Here is an 18,027-nt window from a genome sequence, read left to right on the forward strand (position 1 = left end):
GTGAACATGATTCCAGTTAGCTTCAAAAGTCACTGTGGACACGGTGCCAGTTATGCTTTGCTAGGCTTCACTTTACCAGCCGTTTCAACGACATCAACACATTACCAGTCGCAATTGTAGCCTTCGATAGCTCAGTTGGCAGAGCGGAGGACTGTAGTGGCACATGCAGAGATCCTTTGGTCGTTGGTTCAAATCCGACTCGAAGGATACACTGTGAGGGCTTCAAGCTTCAAAAGTCGCTGTGAACATGATTCCAGTTAGCTTCAAAAGTCACTGTGGACACGGTGCCAGTTATGCTTTGCTAGGCTTCACTTTACCAGCCGTTTCAACGACATCAACACATTACCAGTCGTAGTTGTAGCCTTCGATAGCTCAGTTGGCAGAGCGGAGGACTGTAGTGGCACATACAGAGATCCTTAGGTCGCTGGTTCAAATCGGGCTCGAAGGATTGAAATTTAACACTGTGAATGCTTCAAACGTCGCTGTGAACATGATTCCAGTTAGCTTCAGAAGTCGCTGTGGACACGGTTCCAGTTATGCTTTCCTTGGCTTCACTTTACCAGCCGTTTCAACGACATCAACACATTACCAGTCATAGTTGTAGCCTTCGATAGCTCAGTTGGCAGAGCGGAGGACTGTAGTGGCACATACAGAGATCCTTAGGTCGTTGGTTCAAATCCGGCTCGAAGGATACACTGTGAGGGCTTCACGCTTCAAAAGTGGCTGTGAACATGATTCCAGTTAGCTTCAAAAGTCGCTGTGGACACGGTTCCAGTTATGCTTTCCTTGGCTTCACTTTACCTTTCCTTGGCTTCACGTTACCAGCCGTTTCAACGACGTCAACACATTACCAGAAATAGTCGTAGCCTTCGATAGCTCAGTTGGTAGAGCGGAGGACTGTAGTGGCACATACAGAGATCCTTAGGTCGTTGGTTCAAATCCGGCTCGAAGGATACACTGTGAGGGCTTCACGCTTCAAAAGTCGCTGTGAACATGATTCCAGTTAGCTTCAAAAGTCGCTGTGGACACGGTTCCAGTTATGCTTTCCTTGGCTTCACTTTACCAGCCGTTTCAACGACATCAACACATTACCAGTCGTAGTTGTAGCCTTCGATAGCTCAGTTGGCAGAGCGGAGGACTGTAGTGGCACATACAGAGATCCTTAGGTCGTTGGTTCAAATCCGGCTCGAAGGATACACTGTGAGGGCTTCATGCTTCAAAAGTGGCTGTGAACATGATTCCAGTTAGCTTCAAAAGTGGCTGTGGACACAGTTCCAGTTATGCTTTCCTTGGATTCACGTTACCAGCCGTTTCAACGACGTCAACACATTACCAGAAATAGTCGTAGCCTTCGATAGCTCAGTTGGTAGAGCGGAGGACTGTAGTGGCACATACAGAGATCCTTAGGTCGTTGGTTCAAATCCGGCTCGAAGGATACACTGTGAGGGCTTCACGCTTCAAAAGTGGCTGTGAACATGATTCCAGTTAGCTTCAAAAGTCGCTGTGGACACGGTTCCAGTTATGCTTTCCTTGGCTTCACTTTACCAGCCGTTTCAACGACATCAACACATTACCAGTCGTAGTTGTAGCCTTCGATAGCTCAGTTGGCAGAGCGGAGGACTGTAGTGGCACATACAGAGATCCTTAGGTCGTTGGTTCAAATCCGGCTCGAAGGATACACTGTGAGGGCTTCATGCTTCAAAAGTGGCTGTGAACATGATTCCAGTTAGCTTCAAAAGTGGCTGTGGACACAGTTCCAGTTATGCTTTCCTTGGATTCACGTTACCAGCCGTTTCAACGACGTCAACACATTACCAGAAATAGTCGTAGCCTTCGATAGCTCAGTTGGTAGAGCGGAGGACTGTAGTGGCACATACAGAGATCCTTAGGTCGTTGGTTCAAATCCGGCTCGAAGGATACACTGTGAGGGCTTCACGCTTCAAAAGTGGCTGTGAACATGATTCCAGTTAGCTTCAAAAGTCGCTGTGGACACGGTTCCAGTTATGCTTTCCTTGGCTTCACTTTACCAGCCGTTTCAACGACATCAACACATTACCAGTCGTAGTTGTAGCCTTCGATAGCTCAGTTGGCAGAGCGGAGGACTGTAGTGGCACATACAGAGATCCTTAGGTCGTTGGTTCAAATCCGGCTCGAAGGATACACTGTGAGGGCTTCATGCTTCAAAAGTGGCTGTGAACATGATTCCAGTTAGCTTCAAAAGTGGCTGTGGACACAGTTCCAGTTATGCTTTCCTTGGATTCACGTTACCAGCCGTTTCAACGACGTCAACACATTACCAGAAATAGTCGTAGCCTTCGATAGCTCAGTTGGTAGAGCGGAGGACTGTAGTGGCACATACAGAGATCCTTAGGTCGTTGGTTCAAATCCGGCTCGAAGGATACACTGTGAGGGCTTCACGCTTCAAAAGTGGCTGTGAACATGATTCCAGTTAGCTTCAAAAGTCGCTGTGGACACGGTTCCAGTTATGCTTTCCTTGGCTTCACTTTACCAGCCGTTTCAACGACATCAACACATTACCAGTCGTAGTTGTAGCCTTCGATAGCTCAGTTGGCAGAGTGGAGGACTGTAGTGGCACATACAGAGATCCTTAGGTCGTTGGTTCAAATCCGGCTCGAAGGATACACTGTGAGGGCTTCACGCTTCAAAAGTGGCTGTGAACATGATTCCAGTTAGCTTCAAAAGTGGCTGTGGACACAGTTCCAGTTATGGTTTCCTTGGCTTCACGTTACCAGCCGTTTCAACGACGTCAACACATTACCAGAAATAGTCGTAGCCTTCGATAGCTCAGTTGGTAGCGCGGAGGACTGTAGTGGCACATACAGAGATCCTTAGGTCGTTGGTTCAAATCCGGCTCGAAGGATACACTGTGAGGGCTTCACGCTTCAAAAGTCGCTGTGAACATGATTCCAGTTAGCTTCAAAAGTCGCTGTGGACACGGTTCCAGTTATGCTTTCCTTGGCTTCACTTTACCAGCCGTTTCAACGACATCAACACATTACCAGTCGTAGTTGTAGCCTTCGATAGCTCAGTTGGCAGAGCGGAGGACTGTAGTGGCACATACAGAGATCCTTAGGTCGCTGGTTCAAATCGGGCTCGAAGGATTGAAATTTAACACTGTGAATGCTTCAAAAGTCGCTGTGAACTTGATTCCAGTTAGCTTCAAAAGTCGCTGTGGACACTGTTCCAGTTATGCTTTCCTTGGCTTCACGTTACCAGCCGTTTTAACGACATCAACACATTACCAGTCATACTTATAGCTCAGTTGGCAGAGCGGAGGACTGTAGTGGCACATACAGAGGTCGTTGGTTCAAATCCGGCTCAAAGGATACACTGTGAGGGCTTCACGCTTCAAAAGTCGCTGTGAACATGATTCCACTTAGCTTCAAAAGTCGCTGTGGACACGGTTCCTGTTATGCTTTTCTTGGCTTCACTTTACCAGCCGTTTCAACGACATCAACACATTACCAGTCGTAGTTGTAGCCTTCGATAGCTCAGTTGGCAGAGCGGAGGACTGTAGTGGCACATACAGAGATCCTTAGGTCGTTGGTTCAAATCCGGCTCGAAGGATACACTGTGAGGGCTTCACGCTTCAAAAGTCGCTGTGAACATGATTCCAGTTAGCGTCAAAAGTCGCTGTGGACACGGTTCCAGTTATGCTTTCCTAGGCTTCACTTTACCAGCCGTTTCAACGACATCAACACATTACCAGTTGCAGGTGTAGCCTTCGATAGCTCAGTTGGCAGAGCGGAGGACTGTAGTGGCGCATACAGAGATCCTTAGGTCGCTGGTTCAAATCCGGCTCGAAGGATTCACTTTTGATACGTGGATACGTTTTCAGATCTTATGCATTGCTTGGCTTTACTTCACTACCAGCCGTTTCAACATCGACACATTACCTTCATACTGCTCAAATGGAGCATGTAAAAGATTTGGCATCCACCCGCATCTACATCAGCCATGTTGTGTCATCTAGTGTAGCAGTCAAAATGATTAGGCTTATACTTTGCTATATAAATAACTATTAAAAATGTGGAGGATGTTGGTTATAAACATTGACTGACAGAATAAAAAATATATATAAATAATAGCGTTCCTGTTTTGCCATAGCATCTGACCACTTCTAATCATGTGCCTGATATAATTCAAACGGTATTTAAAAAAAAAAAACACACCAAAGTATCATAAACAAACAATTATAGTTCATGTGATACTAACTCCTAAAGGGCATTAGCTACGGTTCATGGAGTGACTTTTCAAAGCAGAGGGATTTGATCCCTCTAAGTGGACTTTCGACACTAGCACTAACAGATTAAATCCCCGTCATTATTTCGCATCCAAGTGGATTTTCACCTCACCCTACAAAGAAAAGCGCTAAGATTTTAAGACACTGTCGGCCTGTAGAGACACTTGCCGGATTGCGGGGAAGGGGAGGGTGAGCAAAGTAAGCAAACAAAAGCCACTGGGACGGAGATGCTGTGTGTTTTTCCTTTGTCAAGAAATACAAATGTGCTGCTTTGTTTTGCTCTTTTAGTCAGATCTGCATAATGAGCTGCCCCCCTGAGCGCTTACACTACTCAAGAGCGATAAGACGCAGTGATCAGAGGGCCATCCTTATCGTCAAGCACAAGACTTCAAAACTACCCACAAATGTTTACAACGTAGCCCCGGAAGTACGTCTTGTATCTGCTTCCTTCCCGCCTCGTTTAATCTCCCAAATCGCCTTCCTGTTGCCAAACTTGCACCGACGAGGCCTGAGCCACCTCACCGCAAAAACACAAAAAAATGACTTACAAAGAGGAGGTTCATGAGAACAAACCAAAATGACAACAGGAAACATTTGTAAGCGTGTTTAGTGTAAATTAAAAAATCCTTTTCAGGCCCAGGTGGTCGATTTTCAAAATAGTACAGTGGCAAACTGCCCAAAAAATTGAACACATTAATTGGAAGGGCTAACAAGCAACAACAGTGGAGAAGAACAAGCGTTTAAGGTATTAACATTCAGTAAGGAGAGGAGACAGAGCAGTAAGAAAATAGAAGGATAACATGAAGTTTGAAGTGATGGCATTGGAAGTGTTAGTGGAAGAGTGGAAGAGGACAGAACAGAAACTCCAATAGTTTTGGGGAGGCGAAACAAAAAACAAACAGAAAAGCTTTTTTTTTTTTTTTTTTTTTTTTTTTGAGTCAACACGGGGAAATTGGACGTATCTGCGCATCCTCCGCAACATTGCGCACATCCAAAAAGCTGCTCTGGGAAAGTCCAAGCAGCGATTGTAACAGTATGCTGAAATGATCCAGACACAAGGAAATGCAGATTTGAAAAAGAGTTTTGTCATAGAGGAGCTGGCATGACTCCTTCTTGTGACTGGTCAGCCCTAAGATCATTCCGAAGGCCAAAAATAGCATTTCAGAGGAGACAATGTGTTATGGCATTTAAGAAATGTTTACACGAGATCCCCGTTGCCTCTCATTTCGCATACGCCTCTTTCTCGCCACAATATCTGCAGTCATTGTTACGCACAGCGGTACCAGTTTGCATTTTTAGTATTTTCAGTTTGTCCCATCACGGTGAGTCACTCACATGATTTGTTTTTTACTCCAGATGCCCTCCCTGACACAACCCAACCATGTATTTTTTAAATCTGAATTTTGGACCAGTTTGTGGCAGGGTATAAGGTACTACACTACCATTGCTTTGAGATACAGTATTTAAAAAATGCAAAATCCATCATTGCTATTTGTCTCAGGGTCACAAAAACACATTACGCATGCTCAACTACATATTTGCATCTCGGAATTCCCTAGCGCCCATTTTTGCATGCACAACCTTGAGTAAATCAAAGCCTTAGTGTGAAGCATCTTGTGCCCTCAGGTTGTTGTGTAAACCTCCGTGGCATTATCAAAGTCACTTTGATCCGGCTGCGGCGTCACATCTGGGCCGGGCTGCGATGTCCCTGCACAGACGTGGGACACATGTGGCTCCCCGCTAGCAGCCCTCAACAAGGACAGACATAAAAAGAACAGAGGGAGACTGTGAAGTCGCTACACAGCGTAGGGTAAATGCCGCCTTGGATAGATTTGTCGCGATCAAACGGTTTTTGTGCTTGAACCTGCGGCTTTGCGTGTCAGTGAACATTTGCGGGTTTGGGTAGTCGTACGTCTTTCTGTCTCCAGCCCATTCCAGCGTGATGGGGGACATGACGCTAACTTACAGTGGTGGCGGTGACATAATACCGGAGGCGGGCATCCCATCAGACTGACGGACTGGCCGTCACTGACGGACACCCGTTTTGCTGACGATTGACGGGACACCGTTTAAAAACGACGGACTGTCGAATGACGGAAGTGGGCTTTCATCTGTCTGCGTAATCGTCATCCGTCACTGATGGAGCGCTAGTCTGTAACTAGCGGGCGCCCGTTTTTGCGATGTTTTTTGCGGGACAGACTGACGGACCAACGGACTTCTGACGGACTTATCTGACGGACTGACTGACGGATTGATGGACTGACAATTACAATTCGGTTTGTCACGAAAAATGATGGCCTGACGAATGACGGACCAGCAAAATTTAGTAAAATGCCTACCTCTGGTAACAACCATGATGGAAGTTGTTTTCACCCGTCTGTGTAATCGTCACAACCGCATCCGTCATTGACGGTCCATCAGTCTGTCACCGGCGGACGCCCGTTTTCTAACGTTTTTTTGGGGGGACGGACCAATGGACTTCTGACGGACTTAACTGACGGACCAACTGACGGATTGACGATTACAATTCAGTTCATCATGAAAAATGACTGACTGATAGATGACGGACGGGTGCCCTGGCCGCTGACAGATGACATCTGACGGACCAGCAAATGTTTTTGTAAAATGCCCACCTCTGCATATTACTAGGTAACGCGATACTCAGTAATGGCTGACGTTTGCATTTTCAAGCTGGAAATACAGTCCCTATGTTGAATTTGCGTCAGCTGAAAATATCAAGGTTGGTTTTACACTCTGTACTGTCGACAAAGTGTTATATAGCTCCAAAAAATAACAAATATCACATTTGAAGAAACATTTGGAGTTGCAGCACGGTACGTTCAAGCTGTTCAGTGAAATACAGAAACACTACCTTTATTTCATGTTTTTTTTCTGTTAAATCAGAAAGCCTTGTCCTTATTTTATTTTGTGTTGATAAAAACTTTAACCTGAAACGTTACTGTTAAAAATGCCCTTCCAATAAAGTATTGGCGAAACCTGTTGTCATTTTTTTTTACGTTAAGCGGGGTTGTTACCGACTGCTGGAAGTAACTGGAAGTATCTTCTAATATAACTCATTTACATTTAAAATCAAGTGTTTGTGCAAACTACTAGTATTACTACAAACTATTACACAAATGTTTGACATTTTTCTCTCTATCACAGCTTTTCATCTATCACACAGTATCCCCCATTTATTCTATCGTTTGACATTTGCAGTTATCTAGAGCCTGGTTGGAGAGTGACATAGATACTGTACAAATACGAACTGTCCCGGCCTCCACCCCCGCCTGCTGTGCATTTGCACGTGGTACAGCCCATATATTGCTCAACAGCACAGGGCATTCAAGGTCACTTGGAAATGAGATCACCACGGAGCCAATGCAGGACTGATTAGAAAGCCAAATGTGGCAATGAACTGCAGCTATTTTCTATGGGGGGGCTGGGGGGGTGGTGAACGTCATTTAGATTTATTTCTTGACCCACCTGCTTTAGTTGAAAATCCGCAATGGAGAGAAAAATCAATTTCGGAAAATTTCAACCTTTTGTGATATAGGGTAAGGACTTTTTATGAAGAGGTACACAAGATGTGCTGTACACTAATGCAATCTTTTTTTTTTGTGTGGGGGGGGGGGGACTGAATCAATTACAATATTCCCTATTTTCATTCCACTGTTCACTCTTCTTTTTCTCTTCTGCTTCCCACTTACTGGCCTCCTCCTTCTCATGTTACTCCCAACTCCTCCTCATCCTGATTGTGGCACTCGCCAGTCAAGGACGGTCAGGCCGTTATTTCAGGCCGCCGGCGTATTTCTGCTCGCCCTCCCCGCACCACATATTCCCCTGCTCTACCGTCTCTTTTGGGTCACTTTCACCCTTTCGCTCCTCTCCGTTTCTTATTATAGCCAGCTGAGAGAAGCCGAGGGGTCCTTTGGAAGCGGGCCAGAGTAAACACAGATATCCAAAATCCCCCCCCCCCCCCAAATAAAAGGCCTCCTCCTCCTCCTCCTCCTCCTCCTCCTCTCTGCGTACCTCCCTCTTCTAGCATTTATCCACATCCAAATACACACACACACACATGCAAGTGCACCCCCTCCGAGAGCCGTACTAAATTTATAAAAAAATGATGACGCAACAATCCATCAAATGTTTCTTATCATATACCATAAGCATTTGCGGGTCAAATCTTTTGAGCTTTTCTGAGGTTTTATTCGGGCCCATGCAAGGAGGTGCGATTAAATCTCCCGATTGTGGGCTTTAGCCAATGTTGCCAAAAGTATTCGCAATCTGTACTTCAGTAGAAAAAGTACAGATACTTGTGCCAAAAAGACTCTGGTCAAAGTAGACGAACTGGCTCAACTCATTTACTTAAGTTGAAGAAAAAAAGTACACACTCTGAAATGTACTGAAGGCATGGGTGTGCCCACCCAGATTGACAGATTGCCCAACCAGTGAGATTCATGAAAAAATATACTATTTCATCATTTTTAGTCAATTATTAATAAATTGTTTATGAATTTGTGTTTGTTTTTTTATTTGATTGAATATTAAGAATGGCATAATTGTCTAAGGAAGATCTGAACTTCATACTATTCCGTTTGTCGTTTTATTTGGATATACGATGTGGATCGTGCTCAGTGAGAGAAAAATTCAGGCCCACCCATAAGCCACGTTTTGGCTCCGCCCCTGCTTGCAACATTTCTTTAAAAAAAAATGATCGCTGAATCATGTAGGCTTGAATGCTTGGCATCATAGCCAAAGCTTTCAGCCAAGTGACAATCACGTCTTTTACATCTCTTTTCATATTTATCCCCCACTAAGTGCTCAAACATGATGATTGTGCAATTACTTTACTCTATGTTTTTTTTTTTTTTTTTTACATTTTCCCATAAGAGATCATGGAAATAGAACCACCTGAAGCTACAGCGTGTGCTGCATGTGTATATCATTTTCTGTTTAGTCTTTGCAAAATTGCAAATGCGCTAAAGAAAAAAAAAAACAAACATTGCGCAATATCGCCATACCAAGCATATATGTTTACTCTTACAAATAAAATAACATATAAACAGCCACAACGCATTCCAAGGAGCAACCTTAGTGTTAAGTCATTTTCACCGCTCACACTTTTGGCAAAATATTCATTCACGGAACAACGATGATGAAATGACTACTTTGGAAAGTAGTCAGTGTGCAGCCTGTATAACAGCAACAGGATCTTTTTCTTTACTCCCGCCTTCAAATAACCGAACACACATCCACATGCGACAAAAGTGAGTGCACCCCAAACGCAAATGTCCATTCAAATCCATTTTGTAGTCATCACATACAATTCCGCTGCCTCTTCTTTCTGTTTTCATTCGCCTTCTTTATGATTATTATTTTCTGCCGTTCACATTCATCCATTTATGCATTTTCTATCATTGGGACATGTATTAACATTGAGCTATCAGTACTTTTGTGAAGTGGATGTCACGCAACTTTAATGGCGCCATCGGCGACATTGATGACTAAATATGAACAAAACAAAATGTTTTTCATCGGTCGCAACCTGGCGCGCATGTCGCCGGATTGGACCTTTCATTGTTTCCGCGCACGCACATGCTGACAGCTCGTTAATGAGCGGTAATAAAGGTGCAGTGTAAACACATCTGTTGGCGTTGAGTTAGCAGACAGTAAAAAAGGCGGCCTCGTCTGCTTGTAAAAAAAAAAAAAAAAAAAAAAAAAAAAGTGCGGCCCGTCAGGCCGAGGCACAGAGTGGCCTTTATCGGCGCGCTCGTCCTTGGTCTTTTCTGCACAGCTGCCCGCCAGCGTCGTGTTTGCTCGTTTGCCGTCTTTTGTGGAAGCCTTGTTTGAGTGATGCGGCGAGGAGGTTCCGCTCACAACGCCGCCCCACCTCACTTGTGTGTTTTATTACCGCGGCTTTATCTTTTTACTGCATCGAATCGGGCTTTAAAGCGCCTGCAATAATGCGGACGCACAAAGCGGCCATTATTTTCAAACCCATGTCTGTATTCCTCCTGGGGAAATGAACATTACGACAAAGTCCAAGGTGAAATTTCACGATGGACTTCAAATATATACTGTAAGCTTCTCCAAAGTTGGCACCCGAGTTGATCTATAAAACACTCAATGGCAAGAGGACGTCCCATCTTCTGCTCACCATGCATACCACCACCCGCATCCTCCGTTACGGCAGTTTTATCAACCTCCTTGTTTTGAAAGTCCGCGCTACTTTTGGTCGACGCGCTTTTCGATACTCTGCCCCAAGCAACTGGAACACTCTGCAACAAATAACGCAACTCACCTAATTTGTCCAAATATCATCGTTTGAAACGTTATTGACTTATTTTATTTTCAAATATGTGCTACGATATAATCTAATCTATTACGTATCGATATCACACTGTACCGTTTGCATATTTATTGGTATTTGTTTTTATTTTGCTTACCCTAAATAGGGTAATAGGGGCAGATGTAGAAAATAAACAAATATACTGTTCAATGTAGCAGTACCTTTTGGCACTGAACCACCATTAAATATCTTTTCTATGGCGTTTCACACTATATGTTAGCGTTAAGCTAGCAGACTTTCATTAGATGAAATTATTTAAATATACAATGTTTAATTCGGTTTTGCTCTAGGCGTCCGTTTCAACTGGTAGCGGCAACAAACAGCTTGAAGCAGGCACGCACCGCCTCTTATTTGAAGAACTGCGCAAGCGAGAGAGTACAAAGAGAAAAATGATGCAGAGGAATAAGCATTAACACCGGCAGTGTGAGTTTAGCCAAAGCGCCCCGTTGGGAAGGCAGCAATCATCCACAGGGAATGGCTTCTGCGTGGCCTAATAAGGGCAACGGCATCTGCATGACGCAGCGAACAGATGGCAGGGCGGGCGAGTGTATCGTTAGCACCGCGCAAGTGGGCACCAGATGAGATGACACCAATAGCCGCGATTAAAACAATCAATAAGCGCTGATTAAATGAGACCCGACACAAAGGGCAGGACGCGGCGACAGAAGTTCCAAACACGTCCCCCGAGCGCTTTCTTAAGAGCTCCGGGAGCTTTGGTGACTCCTGATGTGCTAATGAGAACAGCTTGACTTTACACTTGATTTGACTAAAGCGGGGTAAAGTGAAACCCCGTTCATAGCGGGCGAATATATATTAAACACACTTAAACTTCCCTAAATACACTTTTTTATTGAAAGTATTCCTTAGCGACTGTTCCCACTCTCTCGCTCGCACAATTCTCCAAGAGCAAAGCTTGCTTCGAGCTGTTTATTTCGCACTCCCAATTTTAGTTTATTGTAAAACAAAAGAGAATCAAGCATTACATTTGTAAAGAGCAAAATGTACAACCAAACCGTAGCCTTTCATCTACAGTGACAAAAGTATGTTAGCTTAATGCTAAGATAGAATGCAAAACACCTTGGAGAGGCTAACGGAAATTAGCGTAGATGTTGCAATGATTATAAACTTTTTAAATCAAACAACTGCTAATTTAACAGACATGGAGCAGCTACACATTTAAATGGAACATAAAACAATCATTGAAACAACAACGCTCACTTTCTCTTCCTTTTTCTATTTCATTCCAGGTTCCATTCAGACAGCCTCCATATATGACTACACAAAGATAGATGCTAAGTTTTAATGTTTTTGTTTGTTTGTTTTTTGAAGAAAAAAAAAAACACTTTGTAGATTTAAGTAACCAATATCTGATAAAAACAAAAGATACGCAAATTTACTTGGGATTAAAAAAAAAAAACAAATTACATCTTGGATTTAGTTCCTCTAACTTTTTTTTTTTGCTCTTTTACTTTTTGGCTTGTTCAGAAAAGATGGTAGAAAGTCAAGAAGAATATTCACGGGAAGTTACGGTAGCACTGTCAGCTGGTATTGAACAACTTCTTGAAAACGGAAAAGGACTCGCGCTACTGACTGAATGTTTTCTATTTATAGACAATCTGTCTCGTCATGGACTGTGGAACATCGAGGCTTTTCCACTTTCATGGTTTAATTGTATGTTTTCCGAGAGCTCTTCTGCGAGGCATGCTTCACCGGAGCTGGCCATTTTATAAAAAATTCCCAGTCCGTTTATCGCCTTCCGTCGTCCGTCCATCGGCCTTTTTGTCCGGCCGGACCAAATAAGAAATCGCCGATAGGCCGGTCCGCCTATCATTTGAAACGGGCTTCCGTTAGAACCGTTAATGTGTTCCGTTAAAACACATTATATTCATTCCTTTTTTTATTATTCATTATAATGTCACGGAATAAAGGTTTTCCCCTCGCTCCAAAAGTGTGCTTAGTGCTTCGTCTCGGAGTTTCGCCTTGTTTACCTCTGCTTGTGTATTTTTGGCGAGTTGCACGGCAGACCTTAGGACTTATACACCCGTATATGTGTGTCTACCAACAAACCATGTCATTCTCACCGTAGAGGGAGAAAATAACGTGAAAACGCCACGGAGGAATCAATGTATTCCGATTTGGCTCGATACGGCGAGCAAGCGGGATGCTACGCATACAAGTATTTCCTGGACTCAATGCCCCGTTCAAAGGCGCTAACCCGATCGCGTTTGTACGAACAAATATTCGGGTTAGAAAAAGGGTAACCAGGGGTCTTATTCTAGTTTTTAAAAAACGGAATCAGAGCATATTTGGCCTTTCAAAACCCAAATATGCCCAACAGTCAGGTTTCGAAAGGGTTATCGACTGCAAGTAAACGGAGTCGTATTGGACTCCAGGTCGGCTAATTCCTGATGCTGATTAGATCTTGCGGAAGTCATTAGCTTAAGGGCTCACATATTTTCTTTCCCCACCATGCACCATGAATGGTTTCATGTTGTGTCCAATAAAACATGAAAACATGTCATTGTTCATGTGTTAAGCAGACCGTGTTGGCTTATTGTTGTGACTTAACTGAAGGTCAGATCACATTTTATGACCAATACATGCAGGAATCCAGATGATTCCTAAGAGTTCACATAATTTTCCTTGTAACTGTACATCTATATATAGTCGCATTTGTTTTGTGTTGTCCTCAATCCTTCCTCCTTTTGAGAGATTTAGGGCATTCGATGGAGCAATAACCAGAACGTAAGCAGCGGGACAAGTCCAGGCGTGGATTGTTTATGTCAAATCAGCACACCGCGGGCCACTGCTCGATGAGGTGCGTGTGTATGTGTTAACCACAACACACGCCTGTTTGGCAACACACAGTGTCATTTACGATGAAACTAGTAGTGAGCAGCAATGCTGACACTATCTTCCCCTGAAATCGCGACTGCAATTAGTGTTTTTGTTGTTTGGATGTGTGCAGCGAGAGCAAAGAAAGTACTTGACCTGAACACCTGTGCTAGTTTTTTTTTTTTTTTTTTTATAACAAGAGGGAAGGGGCAGGGCGGGAGGGGGGGGGGGGTCCAGCTGGACTGCACATTGCTCGTAAAAAGCATGATGCAAATCTCAGACCACAGGGTCGGCTGACAGACCTGTTTTTTTTTTCTTTTCGTATACTTTCATCAAGAAGACCGTCGATTCAAATGTGAGCCAGCTTGAAAAGGGCGTGCCGAATTGGTTTTGAAGTTTGGAAAGATGTACGATAGGTTTATTGATGAAAAATCATTTTCTTCTTAAAAATGTCTAAGTTAAAATTGCTTAGGACTAAACTAGTCTTTGATGTTCATGAAAACACATGGTACAGTTTTTGAATACTTTGTTGACTTTGATGTTAACAAAGAAAGTTGAAGTTTACCAAAGAGTTTTTGGGGTCATGAAAAATGTCTGTCAGGTTCACGCAAGACTCGGAATTCTCTCTGATGTCGATAAAAGCTGAAATAAATTGTCTGATGTTTGTTTTGGGTGTTTATGGAAACGCGTGTTACAATTTTCAAAAACGTATCTGGATTTGATATCAACAATAAATATTTAGGTTTAGTCAAGCGTCTTTGATTTGACGAATGGAATGTTTTGCAAACACTAAATTGTCTGATGATTATGGAAACACACGTTCCAGTTATTGAAGACTTTGGCTTTGAAGTTTATCAAAACAGGTACCGTATTTTCCGGACTATAGGTCGCTCCGGAGAACAAGTCGCACCAGCCATAAAATGCATAATAAAGAAGAAAAAAACATATATAAGTCGCACTGGAGTATAAGTTGCATTTTTGGTGGAAATGAATTGTGCTCTTAGTACACATCATTTCCACCGAGCTACGATGGCAACATTTAGCTAACATTCACACATGTAGCATACAAGAAAGTTACGGTAAGATAACTTTAAAACTCACCAAATCGGTTGTAGATCGATTAAATAAGTCTTATTCATCCCCAATCGTGTAGAATGTTTCCAAGGAAAACACGTATGCTATGTTTTTTGCTGTTTACGGAACAACGCACGTTAAGTTTGACATAGAGTAAAATCGCCTGATGTTTAGAAAAAAATTGCAATTTTGATTTAGTGAAGACCTAAAATTCTCTTTGCCCTTTACGAAAAGCGGACGTTAAATTTGTCAAAAAACAAATTGTTGCTGATGTTTACGAAAAATTGAATTTACGATTCAATAAAGACCTCAAACTTATTTTTGCTGTTTACAAAAGTACATTAAGTTTGCCCAAGACTAATATGTCATGGATGTTTATGACAATTTTTTTTGTGTCAAATTTGTCATTGACATTTCAAAAAAAATTAATTTGCTCCTAAAATGTAGAACAGATCATTTCTTTTGAGTACTTTTAAAACCCTTACAGAGAAACTATGCTACGATACAAAACTGCAACAAATAGTACTGTTTGGTGAGAACACGGGTCACAAGTCTCAGTTCCAGCAGCCACCTGAAATGAATTGCGTTTGAAATTCGAGTGTTCCTTGCTTTTTGCCCGCCAAAAAGTTGATTTGTTCAATCCCTTTCAGCATTTCTTTAAAAAGGCCGCAAAGGTGAACTCTTTGCACCTGTGAATGAATGTTCCTTCCCCCTGTGACAAAAAGGCAGGATATTTTTACTCTTAATATTGGACCACAACTGACAAAGTTACAGCTGCACTCTGTTATGTCATAACCACTTGCTGCCCGCTTTGGATTATCACCCTCCTAAACAGCTGCAAAGGCTAATTAGACGGGCATGGAGAAAAAAAACCCCAAAAAACGCACAGCCACGTGGACCAAATGTGAATCCCTAAGACATACATGCACGCTCCAATGCACACATACACACGCACGCACACACATATACAAATATCCACACTCTTCAGGAGTCAGCACATGGCAAGGACCACCCAAGAAGGCTGAGTCGCTTTGAAAATAATGAAAATTCCTCCCCCGGCTGGTTGTGCGCAGCGGGTGGAGGCGACTACACTGGGGCATGTATGCAGGCTCGCATCCCACCTGGTTGCGATGTTTGCTGGGGCAGCCATAATGATAAACATGAGCATTTTTTTTTAACATCTGTAAGAAACACTTCAGGTTAACTTGATGAATGGGAAGTTGTGCTAGTCGTAAACGTTTTCATTCGTGACATTATAAACCAGAGCTGGGCATTCCATCCCAGGGACGGAAACGTCCGTCTGTCCATCCCGTCCTTTTTGTGGACGGAGGACGAGAAGTCTTTTACAAAGGACGGACCAAGCGAGGACGGCAGTGGGTTTTCATCCATCCCTCTATTTGTCCCTAACCGGGTCAAGTACCGACTAAGCGTGCTGTGTTGGCCTCCTTTAAAAAGCAAAACCAGTGCATGTTCTCAGCGGTGGGCGGATTGACGGAATATAAGGACGAAAGCGCTTTAAAAGGACGAGGACGGACAGGGTCAGATGATGATTATTTTTATGAATAAGGACGGAGGGATGAGGGCTGAAGGGTACCCAGGTCGCGGATGGAGGACCGACCGGCAAAATTGTCAAGTGCCCAGCTCTGTTAACATTTAAAAAAATATATAAAAACACATTTATAATTACAATACTACACCACTGAAATCAATGATTATTATTCCATATGAAAATGCTCAGTATATGGCAAAACTCTACACTGTTCAAACATTCTCCATCTTGCTCCGACCCCAAACGTCTTCACACCAACCCCCCCCCCCCAAAAAAAAGAACAAAAAAAAAAAATAACGCTTTTTAAACTATTGACTTCGGTGTGATATGTGCCATTCCGACCGCAGGACTCTCGACCAACACCCAAGCCTAAATGCAGACCCTCCAAACAAGGCCGCATTCACACGGCTCCACTGCTCACGCTGTCAATCAAAAGGTCATAAAATGATCCCCTCCAGGTTCGAAATGAGTCATTATCAAGCGTTCACAGGCCCTCCGGTGTTCCCGGTCTCTGACAATCTCTCAGTGCGACGCCGCTGCAGGCTCACGGTCAACCCAAGGTTGCCAAAGCAAACCGTCAATTCGCCTTGGATTGCACGCGCTCACGTCTTAGATGTCCACGTTGGCTAATTCGGGCATGTAGACGAGTCAGAATATCGAGATTTGCTAGAAAAAAACATTAGAAAGCATTCTTCTGGGATGTTACCTTGTGCAATTGGCGTACGGCTGCATTTGACTCGACAAGAAAAATCTAGAGGACGAACGCAATAAAGACCCGTATAATGGAGCCTCATTCATTTTCAGTCAATTTGACATTTGATTTCAAGGAAAATACCTTCCAAAACTTGAATTTTCAATCCTGTTCCTCGAGGGCCGCTGTTGTCCATCTTTCCCTGCCGCAACACATCCGATTAGAAATGCTCATATCGTCAGCAAGGCCTGCAGAAGCTGGACAACGATACCGACCGCTTGGATCAGGTGTGTCGCAGCGCGGAGCGATGGGAAACAGCGGCTCTCCGCGAACAGGATTGAAGAACGGCTCGCTTTTAGAACGCACCAGTTGTTTGGCTGCTCATTGTCAGTGGAAACGTCGCGCGATCTGAGCAGGTAGACTTGTGCGTACTTTGTGTGTGTGTGTGTTATGTTCGTCTTGACGGTAACTTAGCGATCGGGAGAAGCGGTGAAAGTGAGATGCTTCCAAGTCCAGAGGCTTGGCTTAAGGCCAACTGCTCTGACACAGAACATTTTGTACAACAGGGAAGGCACACAGGCAGCAGCCATTGTTCCCCTGCAGTGTATTATTTCTTAAAGGGGGTTATGATAATTACGTTATTTAAAAAAGAAGTTGTATATGGGTCAGTTTCATGGTAAAGAATGCATTTCCTTACTTGTAATTCATCTCAGCGATTTTTTTTTTTTTTTTTTTTTTAATCATTGGCAGTTGTTCTCATTGACGAAGAAAAGAAAATGATGAGGTCATATTTTTCAAACTTCACGTGCCCCACATGAATCGTCATGATCTGCAACATGTTTTTGCAACTTGAACTGGATCTCATTTTGACGATGAGGGCGATCGGCAAGCAGGACGCATCATCAGTCTTGAATTGCCTTGGATCAACCACACCGTTGCCGTTGCGGCACAATCCAACAATAACAACTGAGTCCCTCGACATCGGCGGCTAATGAGAGCGCAGGACCAGCTTGACATCGGATATTATCTTGTCGCCGGCATACTAAGCAGCCTGCATACTTTCTTCCCTTTTCGCTAAGCTTGAAGAGAAAATCAACCCAAACATATTTTTTTCAAGAATACCTTCCATGCAGGCCCACTAGTTGAAACAAGGCATTCTGATTGATATTGCTTTTGTCGAATATAAGTTAAGCAGCGAAATCCACCCCCTTTTTAAGCCATCTGAGGGAGCGGCCATTTTGTCTCTTCTGTCGACTGAAAAT

At 43.5% G+C, this 18,027-nt stretch overlaps 15 non-coding genes across 15 annotated transcripts; all 15 read left to right on the forward strand.

Annotated features, from left to right (window-relative positions):
- The first annotated feature begins 120 nt into the window (after positions 1-120).
- trnay-gua (transfer RNA tyrosine (anticodon GUA)) lies at positions 121-207 on the forward strand. Its single transcript is given in 2 exon segments — positions 121-157; positions 172-207. It is a non-coding gene; the product is annotated as a tRNA-Tyr (tRNA).
- Positions 208-361: 154 nt separating this feature from the next.
- trnay-gua (transfer RNA tyrosine (anticodon GUA)) lies at positions 362-448 on the forward strand. The gene is given in 2 exon segments: positions 362-398; positions 413-448. It is a non-coding gene; the product is annotated as a tRNA-Tyr (tRNA).
- Positions 449-604: 156 nt separating this feature from the next.
- trnay-gua (transfer RNA tyrosine (anticodon GUA)) lies at positions 605-691 on the forward strand. Its single transcript is given in 2 exon segments — positions 605-641; positions 656-691. It is a non-coding gene; the product is annotated as a tRNA-Tyr (tRNA).
- Positions 692-866: 175 nt separating this feature from the next.
- On the forward strand, positions 867-953 carry trnay-gua (transfer RNA tyrosine (anticodon GUA)). The gene is given in 2 exon segments: positions 867-903; positions 918-953. It is a non-coding gene; the product is annotated as a tRNA-Tyr (tRNA).
- A 154-nt stretch (positions 954-1,107) lies between these two features.
- Positions 1,108-1,194, forward strand: trnay-gua (transfer RNA tyrosine (anticodon GUA)). The gene is given in 2 exon segments: positions 1,108-1,144; positions 1,159-1,194. It is a non-coding gene; the product is annotated as a tRNA-Tyr (tRNA).
- Positions 1,195-1,348: 154 nt separating this feature from the next.
- trnay-gua (transfer RNA tyrosine (anticodon GUA)) lies at positions 1,349-1,435 on the forward strand. The gene is given in 2 exon segments: positions 1,349-1,385; positions 1,400-1,435. It is a non-coding gene; the product is annotated as a tRNA-Tyr (tRNA).
- Positions 1,436-1,589: 154 nt separating this feature from the next.
- trnay-gua (transfer RNA tyrosine (anticodon GUA)) lies at positions 1,590-1,676 on the forward strand. The gene is given in 2 exon segments: positions 1,590-1,626; positions 1,641-1,676. It is a non-coding gene; the product is annotated as a tRNA-Tyr (tRNA).
- A 154-nt stretch (positions 1,677-1,830) lies between these two features.
- On the forward strand, positions 1,831-1,917 carry trnay-gua (transfer RNA tyrosine (anticodon GUA)). The gene is given in 2 exon segments: positions 1,831-1,867; positions 1,882-1,917. It is a non-coding gene; the product is annotated as a tRNA-Tyr (tRNA).
- Positions 1,918-2,071: 154 nt separating this feature from the next.
- On the forward strand, positions 2,072-2,158 carry trnay-gua (transfer RNA tyrosine (anticodon GUA)). Its single transcript is given in 2 exon segments — positions 2,072-2,108; positions 2,123-2,158. It is a non-coding gene; the product is annotated as a tRNA-Tyr (tRNA).
- Positions 2,159-2,312: 154 nt separating this feature from the next.
- On the forward strand, positions 2,313-2,399 carry trnay-gua (transfer RNA tyrosine (anticodon GUA)). Its single transcript is given in 2 exon segments — positions 2,313-2,349; positions 2,364-2,399. It is a non-coding gene; the product is annotated as a tRNA-Tyr (tRNA).
- A 154-nt stretch (positions 2,400-2,553) lies between these two features.
- trnay-gua (transfer RNA tyrosine (anticodon GUA)) lies at positions 2,554-2,640 on the forward strand. The gene is given in 2 exon segments: positions 2,554-2,590; positions 2,605-2,640. It is a non-coding gene; the product is annotated as a tRNA-Tyr (tRNA).
- A 154-nt stretch (positions 2,641-2,794) lies between these two features.
- On the forward strand, positions 2,795-2,881 carry trnay-gua (transfer RNA tyrosine (anticodon GUA)). The gene is given in 2 exon segments: positions 2,795-2,831; positions 2,846-2,881. It is a non-coding gene; the product is annotated as a tRNA-Tyr (tRNA).
- A 154-nt stretch (positions 2,882-3,035) lies between these two features.
- On the forward strand, positions 3,036-3,122 carry trnay-gua (transfer RNA tyrosine (anticodon GUA)). The gene is given in 2 exon segments: positions 3,036-3,072; positions 3,087-3,122. It is a non-coding gene; the product is annotated as a tRNA-Tyr (tRNA).
- Positions 3,123-3,501: 379 nt separating this feature from the next.
- On the forward strand, positions 3,502-3,588 carry trnay-gua (transfer RNA tyrosine (anticodon GUA)). Its single transcript is given in 2 exon segments — positions 3,502-3,538; positions 3,553-3,588. It is a non-coding gene; the product is annotated as a tRNA-Tyr (tRNA).
- Positions 3,589-3,742: 154 nt separating this feature from the next.
- Positions 3,743-3,829, forward strand: trnay-gua (transfer RNA tyrosine (anticodon GUA)). Its single transcript is given in 2 exon segments — positions 3,743-3,779; positions 3,794-3,829. It is a non-coding gene; the product is annotated as a tRNA-Tyr (tRNA).
- Positions 3,830-18,027: the final 14,198 nt, after the last annotated feature.

The sequence above is a fragment of the Filicampus tigris genome, chromosome 4 (genome assembly GCF_054856515.1).
Source record: "Filicampus tigris isolate MCC_2025a chromosome 4, RoL_Ftig_1.0, whole genome shotgun sequence".
NCBI lineage: Eukaryota > Metazoa > Chordata > Actinopteri > Syngnathiformes > Syngnathidae > Filicampus > Filicampus tigris.